We start from the raw sequence: 10,488 nt of genomic DNA, 5'->3' as shown, positions 1-10,488 counted from the left end.
TCAGGGAACCATATGGGATGCCGGGGATTGAACCCAGCATTAGCCGCACGCAAGGCAAAGGCGCACCCCAAAGGCACACCCCACAAAGGCAAAGTTGTCCTATCGCCCCGGTCTAGTTTTGGTTTCGCATCAGGCCCCCTCTCCTTGGTGGGAGGAGGCTGGGCTCACATGGTCTTGTAGCTTTTCCTGGCGATGGTCAAATTTCCATTTCTCAGTCCCCACGTTGATGCTGGCGCAGCCAAAGTGCCTCAACTCAGCTGGGGCGTGTCTTTCAAGGACCTCACTCTGAAGAGACCTGGCCACATCCTGCCTGGAAGGAAGCTGTCCGCCCCACTCCACCAAGAAGACACTCGATTTTTTTTTCTTTTTCCTTTTTTCTTTTTGGGCCACACCCAGCGATGCTCAGAAGTTACTCCTCGCTCTGCACTCAGGAATTACTCCTGGCGGTGCTCGGGGGACTATATGGGATGCTGGGAATCGAACCCAAGTTGGCCCCATGCAAGGCAAACGCCCTACATGCTGTGCTATTGCTCTGGCCTCCACACTAGATTTCTCAGCCTGGGCACTGGGCACCTGAAATGATTCCCTGTTTGGCATCTCTGCAGAGAATCTCCGTGAAGCAGAGGCGTTGAGGCTTGGCCTGATGGCAGCAGTTGGGGTCACGGCCGGCTGCAGCAGGTCGGGTCTAAGGCCCAGCTGCCTCTCAAGGGCACCCCAGAGTTTTCAGCCACGGGGGCTGGTGCTTCTATGAATGGAGCTGCTTGGCTGGCATATCCCTGGAGACTGAGTCTGGCCTCAGTAGAGCTGGGCCGGGGGGTGGATGAGACATGGCGACGGCTGTGAGAGGCTGATGCCTCTTGAGCACATGAGTCTTACTCCGGGCAGTGAAAAGCCCACCAGCCTTCTAAGCATCCCTGACCAGCCACCCAAGCCCTGCTCCTGGCCTGCTCACGGGGCCCTGGTGGTACCTCTCTCGTAAACAGCACCCAGAGTGGAGGGTTGGGCCAAGGGCCTGAATGGACCAGGAACAACCTCCTCGTGGGAGTGATGGCGCTGGGCTGCAGCTCCCAGCACCGGGCTTGGGAACAGGACCGGTCTTGGGTCTGGGAAGCGAAGTAGGGTCCATGCTAAAAGCACAGGCCCCACCCAGAAGTTAGGCAGACTGGCTTGGAGCTGGGAGGGCACACAGGGATTGGGTTCACCCTGTGCAGCCTCCCGGAAAGGCCTCACCCTGGGAGCCTCCCCCACGGCCTCTTCCCAGCAGGCTGCCCCCTTCACCTCACAGTTCCCAGGAACCCCCCAGGCACACAGGAAGCAGGAACTAACCCCCCTCACCTGCCCTCACCCTCACACCCCCCCGCCAAGAGCCTCTTGGGCAAAGGCAGTTTTCAGGAGTGTTTCCAAATGGATTCAGGTGGGTGCCACGCTCCCTGAGCATCCAGAGATATGTGGGGGGGAGGGGAGCGGGTTGAGAACAAAAGCTGCAGGTTCTCCGGCCTTCCAGAACAGCTGTCCACCCAGAGTCAGCACCCTGGGACTCTGCACTCAGTTTGCCTGCACGTTCTGTACAGACACGGAGGAATTCATCTTTGTTTTTCGTTTTTTGTTTGTTTGTTTTTCCTTTAAAATTTTTTAATTGTTATTTTTATTGAATCTCCATGAGATGCAGTTACAATCTTTCATGTTTGAGTTTCAATCCTACAATGATCGAACACCCATCCCTCCACCAGTGCACATTCCCCACACCAATGACCCCAGTATTCCCTCCCCTTTCCAACCCTCCCCCTGCCTCTATAGCAGACAGTTTCCCCCAGACTCTCTCTCTCCTTTGGGGCATTATGGTGTGCAATACAGATACTGAGAGGTTTATCACGTTTGGTCCTTTATCTACTTTCAGCACACATCTCCTATCCAGAACGATCCCTCCAACCATCGCTGACTTAGTGGTCCCTTCTCTATCCCAGCTGCCTTCTCCCCCATCCGCTCATCAGACAGGCTTCCAACTATGGGGCAATCTTCCTGGCCCTTGTGCCTACTGTCCTGGGGTGTCAGCCTCCTATTATGCTATTTTATAGGAATTCATCTTTGAAACAGAAAGACCGAGGCGCGTTCTGGGTCCGTTCCCCTCCCTTCCTCTGGGCCCGCGCAGCCCCTGTGGGCCGCATGCTTCCCCGGTGACCTCACCCCGGATCTGGACGGGATCCGGCCTTCCTGCTCGCTGTCTCCCCCAATCTAACCCCCCTTCCCCATCTCCCGCTTATCTCTGGCTCTGAGGGATGATCACGCCCTGGACACCTCATGACATCAACACGCCTCCCGGCTGCCCCCCCCCCCCCCCAGCCCTTTCCCACCCCGTCCCTGTCTTTAGAAATTCCAGCCTGTCTGTCCCCAGGCTCTGGAGGCAGCCAGGATGCAGGGCGAGGCCTCCTGCTGACTCCATCCCCCCTCCACGCTCCACCCTCCGGAACCCCGCTCCCCTCCCAGTTCAGAGGTTTCCCAGCGGTTTGGCTCCTGGGAGGGGACCACCACCGCCCCACCCCCCGCCCCCCGCCCCCCCACCCCCGCCGGAATCTATTGGCGCTGGTTGTCAGTGGAATTCGCGGAGTGACAGCTCCCCCACCCCCCATCCCAGCCAGGTCCCAGATCTGCAGCGCCTCCTGGGAAGAAGCTTCCTTTTCTTAGAAAGGGAAAGTTCCAGCACTGCTTTCCAGCTCCCACCCTTGGGACCCTTGAGTCTCCACTCGCTGCTGCTGGCTCCGCCAGGCCTGCAGGGGGCGCCCATTCTGCCTGGGAGGACACAGCAGGGCAATTCACCCTGCCCTCTGCCCTCAGCTCCGGTGCGGGGGAGGGGAGGAAGAAGGGGGAGATGCTAGGGCACATGCAGGGCCTGCTCCACACCCTGGGGCCAACCCCTGGCTCTGACCACAGGCACACACACATACATATACACACATACATATACACTTGTGCACATATTCGTTACACATGCACACACTCATGCACGCACATTCATATACATACATACACACACACACACACACACACACACACCAGTCCCTGAGCCCAGCTTGGCATCCAGACTTCCCCGGAGAGCCCCCTTGGGGGACAGTTGGGCCTGTGCTCAAGTCTGTAGCCAGAAGAATGCAGAACCCCACCTTGTTCCTTGGACTCTGCCCCTCCCAGAGTCCTGGAGGATGAGGTCAGCCCAGAGCCGCTGGGGCTGCTGCGCTGATGGCATCGGGCCTAAACCCCTTGGCCGCTGACCAAGGTCCCCCTCGACCAGCCCCAGTGTGAGAAACGCCCCAGTGTTTCCTCAACTGTCTTTTCCCCCTTACATGACGCTCAAGGGAGCTGGGGCTGGAGATGTGGGCAGAGGGTTCCATTTCCTCACGTGCCTTTCGTGGGGCCATCCCTGGCTCAACTCGCGGTACTGCCCATGCTCCCTGCTAGGAGTGACCCCTGCATGAAGTTGAGGAGTAATCCCTGAGCACTATTGAGTGCGACCCCTGAAACAAAAATAAAAGGAAAGGGAGGTGCACTGAGGCATGCGTGAGGACCAGAATTCAATCCCAGCCCCACCTGCCCCTGGGACCATCAGGTGTGGCCTGAGCGGCTGCCTGGGAGCCACAGTCCTGAGCACCCCAGCACTGGTCCAAAGCCCTCAACTGTTGCTGGGTGTGGGGAGAGTTTGAGGTCACGTCACACCCGGTGATGTCCAGTGCTCAGGGTCACTCCCAGCAGAAGCTGTGGGGAGAGCCGCCATATTTAGTGCCAGGGATCAAGCCCGGGTCAGCCCTGTGCAAGGTGAGCCCCTCCCCACTGTACCATCACTCCATCTGGGCAGACCCTACTTTCTCAAAAGCTTTGGAGGGAACTAGAGCAGGATCCTTCCTAAGTGAGGGTGCAGAAGGCCAACCAGTGTGAGGATTCAGGGGAAATGCCTCCAGATGTGCCTGGCACCCAGTTGGGGGGGTAGGGTGGGGTGGGGTTACTGGGGTGTATTATTATTTCTTTTACAGAGTTATAAACTTCTGTGATTGCATTTCAGTCATATAACAATCAAGTACCCATCCCTCCACCAGTGCCCATTCTACAGCACCAATGTCCCCAGTACCCCTCCCGCCACCCCTCACCCCATCCCTCCCACTGCCTCTGTGGCAGACAGAGTCCCTTTTACTCTCTCTCCTTTTGGTAAAAAAAAAAAAGCTCTTGGGGCTGGAGCGACAGCACAGCGGATAGGGTATTTGCCTTGCACATGGCCGATCTGGGTTCGATCCCTGGCAACCAATATGGTCCCCCGAGCACCCCAGGAGTAATTCCTGAGTGCAGAGCCCTGTGCATCGCTGGGTCTGACCTAAAAAAGAGAATTCAATTAACGGTCCAGTCACGGTCCTCCATCGTGGTCCTCCACGGTTCATCAATTTGCTCGAGCGGGCCCAGTAACGTCTCCATCATGAGACTTGCTGTTACTGTGTTTGGCATATCGAATATGTCACGGGTAGCTTGCCAGGATCTACTGTGCAGGCGAAGATACTCTTGGTAGCTTGCCAGGCTCTCCGAGAGGGGCGGAGGAATCGAACTCGGGTCGGCCATGTTGGCCGCTTGTAAGGCAAATGCCCTACTGCTGTGCTATCGCTCCAGCCCAAAAAAGAGAATAATAAAGTAAAAGATAATAATCCCTCTTGGGTGTTATGGTCTGCAATACAGGTACTAAGTGGTCCATAGAGCATTTTCTGTGCCCCGCATCATGCCGCTGGTAAGTCCTTCCTTCCTACCCCCTGCCTCTCTCCAGGGTCACCACCACAGAGTCAGAAACAGGCCTGGGGCCCTGGGGCCCAAGCTGCTGTGGCCATTGGCATGCGTGGTCCCAAGGTCCCCCACCCAGTGCCTGGCTAGCTGGGACCAGCTACTCCTGCAGGGCGAGGGGGGCACAGCACACAGCCACGATGCCCACTCAAAAGTGGAACATTTTCTTGGTCTCTGGTCTACAAGATGCTGGCACATGGATCATCTAGATCGTCGGGAATCACTATTCCCGTTTTCCAAAGGGCGCCCTGAACACCCAAGAGGGCCTGGCAGCATGGGGCTGGGTCACACAGCCCAAGTGACCCAGTGAGGCTCCGCTCTCTCCTCAGCACCATGCCCATCACCACCAGTTAAGAGGATCTTCCTCCTCCTGAAGTGTAGTTCATGGGGGATGGGGGGTGGGGGGGTGGGGGTGGGGGGGTGGGAGGTGGCAAAGGAATTGGAGACCCAGAAGCAGGAGAAAGCCAGTTATCACCCCTGGTTATGGAACCAACTCCCAAGTATGGTCTGCCGGAGGCTCAGCAGCTTGACCACACCACTAAGCAGTGCTTCTACCTCCCTTTCCCAACAGCCCACCCCCTTCGCCCCCCCCCCCCCCCCCCCGCAAAAAAGAAGGCTGAGTGAGCTCTGGCCACGGAGAACAGCAGCTCTCCCCAGAACTGCTCAGCCTGGCTCAGATTCATTGCCATGACCCTCCCCAACCCCCACCACCCTGCCCTCTGGGGGCTACACCTCTTTTGCAGATGGGGAAAGGGCACGAGTTGGAGCAATGTGCCCTTTCCTTGGCCCCCCACCCCCATCCTGACCCCCAGCAGAGCTTGTCTTCCGGGATGCTCAAAGCAGCATCCTTGAGAATTGGGGACCACCAGGGTCTGCAAGCCTGTATCCCAGGCCTCTGGCAGGCAGTAAACCCCCGTGAAAGAGAGTGAAGTCCTTCAGCTATTCCCAGGAAAACGGGGTCCAGCACCCCAAGACCTGGAGAAACACAGCCAGTTCACCCCACTGCCCGCCTCACTAGCTCTGGGGTTCCCTAACCATTGATCCCTCCTGGCTTCCAGAAAAGGGTTCAGACCACAGCCTCTGAGGCCAGTGGAGGGCTAGGCAGGGGCAGTTTGAGGGGACGGGATGCCTTGAGAAAGGGAAGGGAGCCCAGGGAAGGGGGGGCAGCCAACACCAAAGGAAGGACTTGTCTAGGCAGCCCTGGGGCATTTCCCCTGATGCTCTCCCCCGGAAACGGCTAAGGGGGCTCCCGGCTCACAGCGAGGGAAGACAAAATCTGGTCCCAGGCCTGGGCGATGAGGCTCAGGCAATTCTGTCCAACCCACATCCACTTCACCAAATACTCACAAAGCGTTAATGGCAAGGGAACCAAGCCCCTGACCCCCATACCCTCACCACTCTGCCTGGAGGTGCTAGAGAACTTCACCCAGCGACAGAAGCCTGGCTCTGTCCCCACTGTGGTCCCCCCCACGCCCTTCCACGCCCGCTGTCCTACACACTCCCCCCCTCCTCCAGCCTGCCTTCCACCCAGCCCACCACACTGCCCCATATGGTCCCCACACACACCCCATCACCCCTCCCCGCCCTGAGGCCCAGCACCCCAGCCTGGCCCCCAGGGATCTGTCAGCTTGGGCTGCACTGCCCAACTCCTTCTGACCACCACCTCCCCACGTGCCCTGCCCAGGGCCTTGAGCTGTTGCCCTCCATAGCGTGACATCTGCACCCCCTCCTCAGTCCCACCCCAACACACACACACACACACACACACACACACACACACACACACACACACCAATGCCCAGCATCCAGCCCTCGGCAGGCCCACTCACTGAACGGCTAACACACCCACATCTCCTTCACAGCAACTGCCATGCCCATCTGTCACCGTCAGCAGGCTGGAACCCCACAACCACGGGCAGGCCTGCCAGCCTGGGGCAGCTGACAATTCCTCAACAAATGTGTGGGATATGGAAGTGCTCCCCCAGCCCTGCCCTTGCTGCCTCCCAGCCCTGGCCGAATCCAGGTTTGACACTTTCCCAAAAGGCCTGTGCACCCACCAGAAGTCAGCATCAACTTACCCACCGGAAGTTGGTGTCAGCTCACCCACCAGAAGTCGGCTTCATCCACCGGAAGTCAGCGTCAACTCACGCACTGGAAGTCAACTTGTGCTTTCCTCCCTCACCATGAACTCGGGTCACCCAGGTCTACCTACCTCTGTCCGTGGAAATGAGACTTGGAGAGGGCATCAAGCCTGGAAGGACTTGCCTGGCTCGGGAAAGCTTGGGCCCTCCTGTCTCACTGACCTGGGGGTTGCCCCTCTCAGTGCACGCAAGCCTGGCCCCTGCCTTCAGCCCCAGTTCATAGATGAGACCCCTAAAGTCCAATGTCCTGCCCATAGTCCTACAGCATAGGTTCCTACGAGCCCAGTGGTTCCAAGGTGGGTGCTACGGGGCACTGGAAACCCCCTGGCTGGTGGGAGTAGGCCTGGGTGCCACATGGGGCACTTTCTGTGTTACCCTCTAAAAAAGGTGGATTTTCAGGGCTTTGGTCTGCATGGGCAGTTTCACACTCAGGGTCGCTAGGTGTTGTTTTGGAGTTTGTTTGTTTGTTGTTCTATCAGGGGAAGGTAGGCCTGATAAGTTTAGCGACCACTGGCATAGCTGTCAGTCCCGGAGGAACGGAGAGAAGGCACTTCTCCAGACGGTGATAGGGAGGTGAGGGTGTTTGGCCTACACCTGGGAAGTCACAGGCCCTTCTTGCTCTGGTGAGATCTCTCAGACCAGGCAGTGCTTTAATTTGGTGCTTTGGCCTGCAGGAGTGTGATGAGTCTATTCCATGTGGGCCCCCCACCCCCACCCCAGCCTGGCTGTTCTTTCCTCCAGAAGTTTGATTGTTGTTTTGTCGGTTGGTAGTCTTTATTTATTTTTTTATCGTGGTGGTAGTCGAGATTTGGTTTAATTTTGTTTCAAAGCCACACCCAGCGATGGGCTGGAGCACTAGCACAGCAAAGTGTTTGCCTTGCATGCGGCCGTTTCATTCCTCTGCCCCTCTCGGAGAGCCCAGCAACCACCAAGAGTATCTTGCCTGCAAGGCAAAGCCTGGCAAGTTCCCCATGACATATTTAATATGCCAAAAATAATAACAAGTTTCACAATTTGTTGTGAGATGTTACCAGTGCCCACTCGAGCAAATCGATGAACAACGGGAGGACAGTGCTACAGTGCTACCAAGCAGTGGTGCTCGCTCAGGGCTTACTCCTGGCTCTTGCTCAGGGATTCTTCCTTCTAGAAGATGCTGCAGGGAGCCAGAGATAGAACCCAGGCCTGCTGCATGCAAGGGAAGCACCTTTCCCGCTGTTCCATCTCTCTGACCCTCCTCCTAAAGTTATATCTATCTCCATGCAACTAATGTGAACTGACAAGTCATCGGGAAAGAGAAAGATTTTCCAGAGGCATGGGACCTTGAGTAATCATTTACTTTGTGTGGGTGATACCCTGAGTTCCAGTTGGGTACTGTAAAAATTAATAATAAATGAAAAAAGGTGAGGTCTCTGTACCACCCCAGAAAGGGGCCCAAAGGTCAGGGGCCTGGGGAGAAATGCTCAGAATTTGGACAGGACATCGGGGTGGGTGATGAGAGGTTCACAAGAGCAGCAAAGTGGGACTTGAGGAAGGGGGTCCCGCAAAGGGTGGGGATGATGGGTTGGGGTCTGCCTGGTGGCCTGGCTTTAGCACAGCGGTAGGGCGTTTGCCTTGCATGCAGCCAACATGGCCGACCCGAGTTCGATTCCTCCGCCCCTCTCGGAGAGCCCGGCAAGCTACCGAGAGTATTCGATATGCCAAACACAGTAACAACAAAGTCTCCAATGGAGACGTTACTGGGCCCGCTCGAGCAAATCGACGATCAACGGGAGGGCCTTTACCTTTACCTTTTACCTCTGCTAACTAGGACACTTCTGGGACTTTCTGAAACCTGCTTCCCCATCCTGAGGGCAGGGAGGGGAGATAAGACAATAGAGTGCTTGCCAGGAAGTGGTGGTGTTTCTGAGGTCAGCCCCCAGAACCTTACCAGTTACTGTAAACAGACATCACACTCTGGTCTCTTCAGGAGACTTCTGCAGTGGAGAAAGGTTCCATTCATCATTCGTCCACTCAAATGGGTAATAAGCACCCTTTGGGGATTCAAAGGTGAGTTCGAAGTGGAGGGTGGGGGAGGGACAAACACATGGAGCTACAGTGTAGCAGGTAGGGTGCTGACTTCCACAGAACTGACCCAGGTTCAATCCCTAGCACCCGTTATGATCCCCAGATCTCTGCCAGGAGTGATCCCTGAGCACAGCCAGGAGTAAGCCCTGAGCACTGCTATATGTGACCCCACAAACCCGAAAATAATTTTTTTAAAAGAATATAAAAGCAAACACATAAGCAGATCTCTCAGGTTGCTGTGAGCCAGATAGATGGACACTGGAGTCCACAGTGACCATGAAGGAGGCCTGGTGGCCTGGGGAGGCTGATCTGCAGAAGGGGATGTACAAGGTGACACCCCAGTGGCAGAGGTCCAACTTAGAGAGCTTGAAGGGAACCAGCCAGGAGGGTGCGGGGAAGAGTGGCGATGAGGCAGGGAGAAAGCAGAGAGCAAATCCTGTTGGCAAGTGAGGAAATAGATAGTACAGGTGACCCAAGATGGACAAGAGGGATGGGGGACAGGTGACCACCACAGGTGGTCTGACAAGACTGTGGGTTTTACCGAGTCTGATGAGAATTCAAGGAGAGAGACACCATCTGGTTTACTTTTTTTTTTCTTTTTGAGTCATACCTGGCAATGCACAGGGGTTACTCCTGGCTCTGTGCTCAGGAATTACCCCTGGCGGTGCTCAGAGGACCATATGGGATGCTGGGAATCGAACCCGGGTCAGCCGCATGCAAGGCAAACGCCCTACCCACTGTGCTATTGCTCCAGGCCCCCATCTGGTTTACTTTTTTATTTTTTTATTTTTATTTTTTTATTTTTTTATTTTTTATGATTTACTTTTTTTTTCCTTTTTTTATTAGTGAAAAACCATGAGGTACAGTTATAGGCTTACAAATTTTGTGCTTGGGTTTCAGTTATACAATGATCAAGTGCCCATCCCTCCACCAGTGCCCGTCATCCATCCCCATGGGTCCCAGCATCCCCCCCCACCCTCATCCCCCCCCCCCCCCGTCCCATCCTGCTTAAACGTTCTTCTAGGGTCCACACCCATTGTTTTAGGGGTGGGAGCCTTCCAGGCCACACCCAGTGGTGTTGAGGGCACTTCGCAGAGTGGAGCTTGACACAGGGTCTGACACATGCAAGACATGCATCCCAACCCCTTTGAGCTTCCTCCCTGGCCCTGGTTTGCACTTTGTTTGTTTGTTTGTTAGACCACACCTCATGGGGTGACTCCTGGCTTTGGTTTTCCCCAGAGATGCTTGGGAAATCATGCAGTACTGGGGACTGAACCCAGGTCTCTTGCATGCTGAGTATGTGCTCAGCCCACTGAGCTATCTTTCTGGCCCTGATGTACAGTCTTAAAGGTCATTCTCTGGGTCTGCTCCTGAGAATGGGTTTCAGGGAGGGACTGTTGTCTGCAACCCTAATCTTGGAAAGAACCTCAGGCTGAACCAGAGGCCCAAGGAGGCAGCCTCTCCCACTGTCTCCTGA

This window comes from Sorex fumeus, unplaced genomic scaffold, assembly GCF_029834395.1.
Source record: "Sorex fumeus unplaced genomic scaffold, SorFum_2.1 ptg000093l, whole genome shotgun sequence".
Classification (NCBI taxonomy): Eukaryota; Metazoa; Chordata; class Mammalia; order Eulipotyphla; family Soricidae; genus Sorex; species Sorex fumeus.
Note: the sequence above shows the minus strand (reverse complement) of the source record.